General features: G+C 44.2%; 1 protein-coding gene across 12 annotated transcripts in view; it reads right to left on the bottom strand.

Annotated features, from left to right (window-relative positions):
* The window catches only part of LOC144942709 (calmodulin-binding transcription activator 1-like), a 529,165-nt gene that overhangs the window by 200,689 nt on the left and 317,024 nt on the right, over nt 1–11,452 (bottom strand). The window lies entirely within an intron of this gene.

Here is an 11,452-nt window from a genome sequence, read left to right on the forward strand (position 1 = left end):
ACTTTCCATCAAATGCACACTTATTGTCAAAGCATGACTGTCATACTTCCACAACAAGACTATTATATATTTTTATATTGCCCAAAAAAAGGATTGTCATTTTATTGAAACTGTTAGGAAACATCCAACTGTATCTAGCATGCCGATTGCACAGTGCCGGCATACTCGTTGCACTTTGTTCAACGTATAGGTCTTAATTATTACATCATTTGATTAACAACAGTGTGGCCTCACACTGGAGTATCGTTTGTAAGAACCGTAATTAAATGTTGCATGCGCCAACACACGTATGTTCATGTGCCCCACACCTCATTCACACTTGCTGTTGTAATTGGATACAATTGGTTTTCAATGTTTCATGTTGATTACGTAATTAAAACTCACTCACATAAGGGGACACTTCTAAAAATAGTCAAGTTCATTCTTATATACGCCCAGTACATCCACGAAGATAGTGCTCCTTATTAGCAAGGCATGTCAGTTCCCAAGGGTTTGGTATTTAAAAATCAATGCAAACAATTAAAAAGTTGGGTTAATGATGGCATTGGCACACAGTGGCCCAATATTGTTGCACATATTGTAACGTGACACACTCTTCAACGTTAATTTTGAAGCTTACGGGTCCGTATTGCTCATTCAGGAATTACTATATGGCTGCAAATGCACGCGATGTAATTACCAGCGAAACGTCGTACTCAAATTTTAAATTATGTTGATTCTCTCTTCAACAGACCGGTGGGCTAAAGAAGTAAATTATTTTGTCGTTTGAAAAACGTGACACATTTTTACTGTTTGGCCGTGTCGGGTGGTGGAGGGTTACGACACATTTATAAATAACGCGATCTGACCCAAAAAACCTATATTATGAATAATATTGGTCCCGAAAGCCTACGTGTTCAACTAAACACTGCTGTCAGCAATATTGCGTTCCTGCTCTCGGACTGATGAGAAGCTCTCCAGCAAAGCTGATGGGGAGAGGTGGCACTGTGTTTAGCTCACTGTGCTATGAACTAGACAACACGAGTTCGATTCCCGAGTGATGCCTGGACGGGTCCTGATCCCCGTCTTCACCTACCCACGCTGACCAGCAAGGTGAAGTATGGCCAAACGACCCCCATGACCAATACGGTGTGGGAGGGCCTTCATCAAGCAGTGGATTAACAATTGGCTGTAACGCTTTGGTTCTTTCGGTAAAGTCACGTAGAAAGAAAATAAATTAAATAGAATGCGACGTTTCGATTGCAACACAAGCAGTCGTCACCAGGTAGAACTAAATTTGAGAGAGAAACAAAACACAGACATGGAGACAGACAGACACACAGAGAGAGACACACAACATAGACACACAGAGACCCAATGCCTCTGTGTGGTGGCCTTAAATAGAGAGAGAGGGGGGGCAGAGAGAGAGGTGGGTCTGCTGGAGCAGAAAAATTAGCATGTCAATGAGAGAGCTGTGTGGAAATCGACCATGCGGCGGCAGCGGGAGAGAAAGACCCGGCACGCCTGGAATTTTTTTAGAGAGAGTCGTGTGGAAATCCACCCCGAAGCGGCCAGGGGAGAGAAAGAGTGAATGGACCTATGAGAGTGAATCCAAGCTGCTCGTATTCTGTGCTTGAAGGCTGTGTGGCCCCAGTTGATAAAAAGGATCTGACTGCGAGCACATTAAACTGTCAACAATAAAAGTCGCCCGAGTGAGTGACAGCCGCCCCTGTGATTACGTGCGGGTAGAGGGTCCACTCGTGTTTTATAAATCAAACACAGAAATCTCCAGCAAAAAAAAAACACCGACACTGCTTTGTCTTAATGTGTACAGATGCTGCGGGTTGCACAACACTGTTTACGTAAGATAAACCCCAAACAGATTCATAACCTGTGACTCAAGGAAAAACCATAACCCAAGTATAATATGGGAAAACAAGAAAATATAGATTTGGATTCATGTAGCATTGGTGTACTGCCGTGTGAAAATGTATAGAGTGTACAGAGAATTTAAACAAAATATAAATCAGTCCGATCAGTTTGGAAGACCGAATTGAAATGACACAACACACAGCAATATATGTTGAACGTTAGGACCCCAGGTTTTCCAAGATAAGCCTACAATGACGTCATATCAAAAAAACAACGGTGTGTTATCAGATGACAAGTGTGCTTAACCTATGGACATGGTATCCTTGAGATTAATTAATTCATGCGCTATAATAAACAAACTCAAAAGCTTCATGAAGGGGAGGTGGTGGTCGGGGGGGGGGAATCCACCCTCAATATTTTCAAGGTGTTCCTTTGATGATAATCATAAACCGTTAAGTACGATAATAACGACCCGGGTGGCATTGTTGGTTATAAAAGTTGGCGGTGATCAAAGTATTATCAAGGGCAATTAATTTTCATATCAAAGCACGCGCAATGTTGTGCTTTTAAGAGAAAGGAAACTACAAAAATCTTTGTTCGAATCTTCAAAACAGCCTCTCAAAAGCCTCGACATCTGCCCAAATATCTCCCTTTTTAAGTCCAATATAGAAGGCACTTCACCCAGAAATCAATTTCTCATCTCGGTCAAACCAGCAGTGAGCACCCCGCTCACCAGCAATCGATAGGGTACCTTTAAGGGTTCAGTTTTCTCTTTTTAAATGTCCTAACATTGATGATCTGCATGCTTCAAGTACAAACATAAAACCTCTCAGACTGTAACATGCATGCTATAATGGCTTGCTGGCAATTCCATAAGCCAGAGCGAAATGCGGTTTTCTGGATCATTGAGGTTTATTTTTTTTTCTCCATTTAATTTATTCGAGCGAAACCGTGCACTAAAACCCCGTTCCCGTCACCCTGTTTGTATTTGCGTGCCACAACTGGATGGAGCCCACATTAACATACAGCGTCTAGATTGGCCAAGAACTACATGACAAGAGAAGATCACTTACGTTGCGAAGCAGTTGATTTGGCTCTGGTTTATGAGAACGCGAAGATGGTTTCGCGTCGCGTATCTTCGCTTCGTGGCAATACAGCACTGTGTGTATGGCCAGACACTGCACTCATAGTCCTGCTATACCAGGCTCACTCTATATTCAAGGTGACTGAAACCTTGGGGCGAATCCCTTCACTTCCCATTGCTCTTGGCCACATAACAGTTACATAAATCCACTCCATGCAGTGGTTTAAGCAGACTCCATGTTGCGTAAGTGCGATTAAATCAAAGGTCGAAGACATTTCTTGCAGAAATTATCATTGAGGCGGTGCCGATCTCTGGTTTACAGCCCTGTACCAGTGGTGGAAATTCCACATTCCCATGGCAGGGCGAGTCTATCCAGAGAACAACCACTGTTGATTTATGTATAAATAGGTACTCAATTTTATCGAAGGATGATGGGCTGAGATTACTCGTAGCCTATTTCAGGCCATGCGGCCACTGTCGATGGAATGTTCTAAAATCTACAGAACTTCTAAAATCAACACTTCAATATCTTCCGAAAATCCCCCAAAAATCACGGATCAATGGATTCACGTGGCTAATAGCTCCCATAATGCATGTTGCACCGCGAGTTCTCATCGTGGATTTTCTGAGGTTCATCGCAGTGGACCGCGCACCACAGGAAGCACAATGTGGCCCTGCCATATCACCGCAGATTATTGGATTTCTATTGTCATTAAAACACGGTAGGGTGGATGTACCCTTAAGTTGTGCGGCAAACTTCATAGCTGCGTCATTGAGCCACTGGAAGGCTCATCTGTTAAGCCTTAGGATGGTTAGACAGAATTAGCAGTGCCCCATTAGCAGGTATACATGTTCAAGGCACTACATTTGAAAGCTGTACATCTCGCCCAGCAGGACGAGGTCAACATTGACATGCATAATGAGCCAGCAAAATAAATATGTATGCATTATGCCTTAAAATGTAACACACTGAGACATGCTATGTGATGCAAAAGGCCGGTGTCTGCTTGACTTAAAACATTCATTGCCCTTTCCAACACTTCGCCAAAATCGAGCATCACGATGTCACATCTTGTCTAAACTTGTGCCCAGCTGGAGGTCTCGAAATACGAAGACCCAGGGAAACACGACGCACACTTGTTTTTATATTTCTCCAACGTGGTGGGTTCAAGAGCGGTGGCTTCAGGCCAGGCTTGTGAGATCACAAGGATGAACGGTCGATGCGTTCTCTGGTCGTGGCTAGTATTGTTCAGCATGTCCAAAGTTTGTCTCCCAGCAGGATGGAACGAAACGTCGGACATCATGCCAATGAACACGTGGTACAAACCCGGAAACAGATCGGAATGCTACCCAGTCCAAACTGATGCAGTAGTCGTAGTTGCATTTTACAGCGATAATTTTTCTTTCCTTATCCAAATATGAAAGCGTTGGCATTCTTCTTCATTTGTATGGCTGATTTAGATGCAGAGTAACAACCACAATTTAACATTCAGGTGTTCAAGCCAGGTAACTGAGTCAGGAGGAGCAGAGTGCATCATCGCTGTGGTGATGTCTCCTTTGTATTTCTGGATCGGGGCATTGTGTGTATGGTCTTTTGTGAATGACCACAGTCGCACACTACTGCAGAGTTTTACATTTTCCTTTTGTGCATCAGGTATCCGTATCTGCCATGGGTTGTGCAGTGGATGCTGTTTAGGGTGGACCATGAGCTTCGTGGAAGATCAAACCCAGATATATTCTGCATTGGGTCTTTCACAAGGTGTTTGTGAGTTATTTTGAACTCCATTCAGCTCTCCAAGCTTCATTGTTGCAATGAAAGATCGGCATTGAAATGGGTCCACAAATATAGTGCAGTGGTTGTGCTTTTTGCATGTTATTTTTAATTCAACACGATCCGTTACGACATTAAACATAAATTGCCTCATCTCATACTGACGGAATGGCAACACAGATCTCCCTCCCTCTCCCAGCCTCCTTCTCACCCCACCTCCCTCTCCCACCCCACCCCCTCCCACCATCTCCCCCATTGGTTCAAACCCCGCTCTTCTGGATTGATGTGGCTTCTAGGAGAAGACACAGCACCACCACAAAGGGCCCTACCGGCATTCCGGTAGCTTTAAAATTGTTCTGGGAGCACCAGTGCTCAGAGACCCATATTTTCCAAGCAAGAGACAAAATATAGATCCCCCCCCACACAACAGCTTTTCCATAATGAAGTAATGCTATGATCACAAATTGAGAGGTATTCACGCACAGATGGTCAGGCAATCACTGTGTTAATCTGTAAGAAAATGAATAAAAGTAAAAGAAATAGCGTCAGCGGAAAACAAAAATAATTCTGCAGCCTGACGAATTGGTCGTAAAAAATTGTTTTTGTTTTGGATTAATCCGTGCTGCCACGTGCTTAATACAGAACTCTGGGGACAAGCCTACTGAATTAACGTCTCGCTACACCACAGTGGCAAGATGTTAACAGGCTCGCCTGGTATACAGGAGGTTGCGGGTTCAATACCCGACCCTGACGCCTGTTGTATATTTAGAGTTTACATGTCTCTCTCCCCGTGGTAGTGTGGATTTTTCTCCGGGTCCTCTGGTTTTTTCCTCCACATTTGGAAACATGCGTTTAGAGTATTTGGTTGCTATAGATTTCCACATAAGCCACTTCGTTGAACCATCATTTGTGGCCAGGTCACTCCTGAAAATGAGCTATATAGCTCCGCAGGGCTCACCTGGTCAAATACAAAAAATAGTTTACATTTTTTAGTTGTAATAGAATTGTGCAGACGATACAATATGTGTAAGACACTCAGTGCCACTATACAGCAGTACAGCAAGTTGGCAGATGACCTACTGTGTCCAGTATTTTCTCCTCATATGAGTGGGCAATTCTCCAGGCACTCTTACATCTTCCTCCATGCAAAATTTACTCGAATACCATATTTTCCAAAATGTCGCAAACCAAGGACCCTTCTGAAAAAAGTCTCGATATTCACCGATTAATTATTATTAAGGCAACAACTATCCAGTCAGGTGGTGGTTTTGGCTACGCACATGGTCTGTAATCTCGCACTGTGGAGGCAGCAAGGGTGGGTGGATCACCACCCAAACGTTGTGAAACTTCTTTCCCATGGGCGTCGAGGTGTTATACCCTAGCTTGCCAGGAGAAGACAGCACAGCAATAAGATGGACTTCACGAGTCACGAATGTATGTGATAGAACGTTTCCCACTCACACGCGTGCGTTATCCCAGGGCGCTTTGGTTTCCTCCCACATGTAAACACTCATTGTCCGATAACACCTCTATTATATGCAGAGGACCGCAGAGCTTGGGCACTTGTTGGCGGCAGCCTGGCTGCTTTCCTAATGTTCTGTCCTTCCTCCTCGCGCCTCTCAAGTTGTTCTCTCCCTATGGCAGTGAACGACTACTGGTGTATCACATCACAAGTATTATTATTCTTTGGGTCTTTCGGTAAAGTCACGTAGATAGGTTCAAAGAAAATAACAAAAAACTACGACGTTTCGATAGCAACACAAGCGGTCGTCATCAGGAAAAGGGGGTTAGCTTCTAAGGGCAAACTGTTTTTATCGGTTTAAAATGGGCGTAGCCCAAGTGTCAGCAGCATGGGCGGGGCAGCTAATATTAATGTAGGTGGTGGGCAGCGACCGCGATGGTGGTGGGTTTTACACCAATTGAAGGGATGCCAGGTAAAAATTAGCATGTTAATGTAAGATCGGTGAGCGGCCTCCACGGCGAGCGCGCTGAGGTGGCTATGTTAATGTGAGAAATTTTACCTCTTAATGTAAAATCGGAGAGTCGAAAATAAGAACTAACATCGGAAGTTGGCAGGATTGTACATCACAGCCAGTTATGACTTAAACCGTTTGACGTCCTTCCAATGATTGCTAAGTTTGTACCCATCTTCTCGGTTGCAATTGTGTCTGTATCTGTATATATGGATGGCTTCATGAACGAATCTTTGTTGATAGCCAGTGGGTTTGCAAAGTACCTTCGTCTTAGAGAAATCAATATCGTCTGAGCCCACCACATTAAAACAATGATCAGCCATGGCTGAGGAATTGGTCCTACCATCTTTCAGATGTGCCTTGTGTTCACGAACACGGTCCGAGACATGTCGCTTAGTTTCCCCAATGTAACCACTGCCGCAGAGACAACTTAGTTTGTAGACGCCGGGGTATTGCATGTCACGGATCACGTTATAACCGTGCATATCTAATACCTGTATATATTAAGAGTTCATGCCAGATGCGAATTGACAAATAATCCTGACATCCACTTCGTAGGTTTTTGCAGTTGTGCGGTATAACTCTCCAACATGTTTTCGGGTTTTGCCAATTCGTTGTCCATGGCACAACCCAAACTCATTTCACTCCGCGTACTGGCAGCGTCTTTCCAGACACGCGGGAGCAAAACGTCGGCACGTCGTGCCAAACGACAAGCGACACAATGAGAAAAACAAGACATCTGATTAAATGGTTTCAAAGTACAGAAGTCCTGTGTTCTCCACAGGGCTCATTCATGCCAAAAACTGAGATGCAATTGGAGAGGTCACACGTGCCAGTGCCTTGAATGAAACCAATTTACTTTCAATGAAATGAAAACCTAAGATTTACTTGCCCAAACTACTTAACAAGCGAGCACTGATCGTCTCGAATGCACTCATCAGTCATTAAAACAATGTGCAGCCAGTCTTAGAAGGTGCATTGATATCCAGTCTATACGTCTGTGCCACAACACATTCAAAAGCACAGTACAGACCGACCATCAGATTTACTTGCGGCTAATAAGTTGGAGGTAACGACTGTCTGGGTGTAGAGTTAGTAAGGACAACACCCACAACAAAATCCAATGAGGTAAAAATAAACCCCAATGTTCTTTATTTTTGATAATTCCAAGTCTTCCATAAATGAGAGTATTGAAATGAGTGTATATATACATGCACAGAGTTGGAATGAAAAATATATTATTTGGTGTACAAAATATTTTGAAATATGCATACATTGGTTTTGCAGTTGGAATTGTTCGTTCGTTCACTCGTTAGTTTCTCAATCCGCTTGTCCTGGTGAGGGGTCGTGGCTGCAGCATGTTGAGGAGGGCAGTCCAGACCTCTATTTCCCTGGCGACAGACTCCAGCACTACTGCACTACTATACACTGCACTGCTATACACTGCACTGCTATACACAGACTCTAGCTCATCCTGGGAAATTTCCAGGCGTTCCCAGGACAGCCGAGCGACATAGTCCCGCCAGCGTGTCCTGGGCCGGCCCCGGGGTCTTCACCGAGTTGGAATTGTGCATTTTCCATCAAGAGGAAGAATTCCACATTTGTAACCAAATATGAATTTGCGTGTGTGTAGAGATAACGGAGAGTGTGCTTCATTCCACCTCTGGCCTCTGTGTGTGCTGTGAGGAAGGGCTCTTGCCCATAACATATACTCTTGCTTTTAAATGTCACATTCTCGTTGACAAATGTGTTGAGTTTTTTTTTGACTAATGCAAAATCACCAAGCATATATTCATTTGAATTTAATTTAGTATGTCTATGAGCCAGCTGGGCCAGGATTGGGCAAAACCTAGCCCACGTTTCACCCAGGCAACAGGAGAACACCACAGACTAAGTGTTACTAACCTCCAGAGGTGGGACAAAGTCATTGTTATGCAAGTCCAAGTCGAGTCGCAAGTCATCAAATTCATGACTCGAGTCCAAGTCACATGACTCGAGTCCACATCTCTACTAACCTCATATTATAACTAACAACAGCGTGGTGGTTGTTCATCAACAACGTTCATATACCTCTTAGAAACAGAATATGTATTTCTACTGGAGGAATCCGATGAACTACACAGCTCTTTTTCACACATGTCCAGTCGGGGCGGGTAAGAATGCTTCAACAACAAACAATACAAAAACACGATAGGAGTGCAAAGTACAAGAAAGGTAACCAAATCACCCAAACGCATACAAATACAACGAAACCATCCCCATCCTACCAGACAAAGCCCACTGAGGTATTCACTTATTTTTCAAAAGCGACCTGGCCACAAATCATAGCTCAACACATTTATAACAGCAAAATCATTTAAATAGTCTATTCGCATGAACCTAGCAAGTGACTTATGGCAACGGGATTTGACAATTCCCCGTTTGCCTGCCTTTGTGTAAAATTATACCTCTCCGTCCGTCTATACATCTCATCCTTTTTTAATTATTATTTATGTCGACTAAAATTATCTCAATTTCAGCGGGAGGCATTAACCCAGTCCGACCTTTGCAGCGAGCTGATTAGCCGCAGCTCCAACCGTCGCCGCTTTTCATCAGCGCACAGTTGACACTAATTGCGCAATCCTTGAGAAGATAATCACAACTACAATTGCGATACAACGCACAATGGGCATCAATCAAAGCCGCATAAAGGAGGCAACGCGCGGCAAATATTATGCCGAACGTTCACGTGCGCTGGAAGCGCGTTTTGAAACGGTGGTTTGTTTTTATTTGCCTGATGTTATTCTCACCCATCGCGCTACGCCGCCCTGGTAACGAGGCAACGCTGAATTGTGCGCATTTCCCGAGCGTCGGAAACACCGGCTGACAACAGAGGAGCGTGCCGCGGAAGGACGGTTGTTTAATGAGACACCACGGGGGCTCCTCAGTATCTCGGTGAGTCAACGTATCTCACCCTCAAATGCCTGCAGGAGCAACGGGTCTTCAAGCGGCGAAGGCCGATGCAAATGGATTCCAACACCTACACGAGCAGCAGTAACGTTGCGTTCCCAGGGCTAGGTTCGGGCAAACGAGGCGCAAAACATAATTTCTGGTAAACTGGGTATTTTGCGCAGCTGTTGGTGACTGGGCTCTGGATAATCCTCGCTTGATTTTGCATCGACCTTCAAGTTTTTAAACGCAGGTACCTAATCGGCCAATCAGCACCTTAAATCGCACGTGCCGGTGCAACATTCTGGAATTGAGTTACGGGAGGCTTCCCATCTCAACCCTGGACATGTTCAAGCCACCTGGCTTCAAGCAAGCCTTTATTAAAGCCACCGTTTTTCCTCCTTTGGGTTTTTTTTTCTTTCCAACTGCTGCCAATCAATAGGAGACAAGCAAACAGTGAGACCCACTTATCCAATGTGTAGCTCGGAGCTATACGGTCGCGAGACGCAACTTTCAATAAGCCCCGTAGCGTGACACCGATGCAATCCTTCAAAAGCCACTGGGCGCTGCAATGAAATCCGTGTCACCCCCCACCTCCCTGACATTTTAATCTCTCACCGTGTCCGTGATTAGTAAGGCAATCAAGTACTGTAGTGTGAAGTTAACCCGGATATAATGAACTTCAACCGGTTTTTATTAAGCTACTGGAGCAAAACTGAGTTTTAATCTAAATTTGACTTTGCTTTTGATGCAGACATTTGAGTGCACTGTACTCTGGGTAATATCCCGTCGCAATGCATTAGCGATCTGTCCTATCCGCATTCAACCTTAAATGCTGAGTACTTTACGGCAATGCCGGTGACCGGAACGTTCTCAGCAACAATAAACTGCACGGTCGGTAAAACGAAAACCAGCGAACGCTAACACGGCACGCACACGGATACAGACATATCCCCTTGTTTATTTTCCCTTTACCGTAATTGTGCAAACCTATTAATGGCCCTTCCAGGGCTTTATGAGTCAACGTGTCAAAAGTCCGTACGGTACTTCTAAATTATACCAATGCGAATATTGAGAAACAAATTATGAATCTGTATTCATCCATCCAGACTAAATTATTGGTTCCAGGGATCTCTGCCCTGTTCATAGCATAGAAACCCTTAATATTAACAATGTAAGGTTATGACATTCCACTGGCACAGGTTTCATGAATAATGCCCTGTATAAGCGTCTAAAGATGCAAAATAAGGGGTTGCTATTATTATCAGCCATCACAGAGGGGAATAGGAGGGGGGGGGGAATTACAATCATTCTGAGGGGTTAAAAGGATAAAGGTGCAGCCCTGCAGTTGCTCTCTCAATGCCACTGTTGTTTTGAAGGGCCTCCACGAGTGGAAGCTCAAGACGGCACCGCAAGAGTATTTTTGGCCTACTCTTCCACACTGGTCAGACGTTTTGGAAGAACTAAATTAAACTATTAGTATACATCTTCTTGGTTAGTATACAACCATTTTTTTTTTATTTTACCAGGTAAAGCCCACTGAGCTATTGAACTCTTTTTCAGAAGTGACCTGTCCACAAATGATAGCTCAACAAAATGGCTTTGTCATGTGGATATGTATAGCAGCCAAATTATCTAAATGCACGTTGATTCTAGACGTGGAGGAAAAATCCGGAGGGACCCAGAGGAACATCTATGCAACCATGGAGCAAACACGCAAACTCCAATATACAGCAGGTGCCAGTGTCGGGATCGAACACACGACTTCCTGTACACCAGGCGAGGTAGTTAACATCTCGCCACAATGGTGCCCACCGATCTTGCAACGCAACAGTCCACCCAGCA

Source organism: Lampetra fluviatilis, chromosome 28, assembly GCF_964198595.1.
Source record: "Lampetra fluviatilis chromosome 28, kcLamFluv1.1, whole genome shotgun sequence".
Classification (NCBI taxonomy): Eukaryota; Metazoa; Chordata; class Hyperoartia; order Petromyzontiformes; family Petromyzontidae; genus Lampetra; species Lampetra fluviatilis.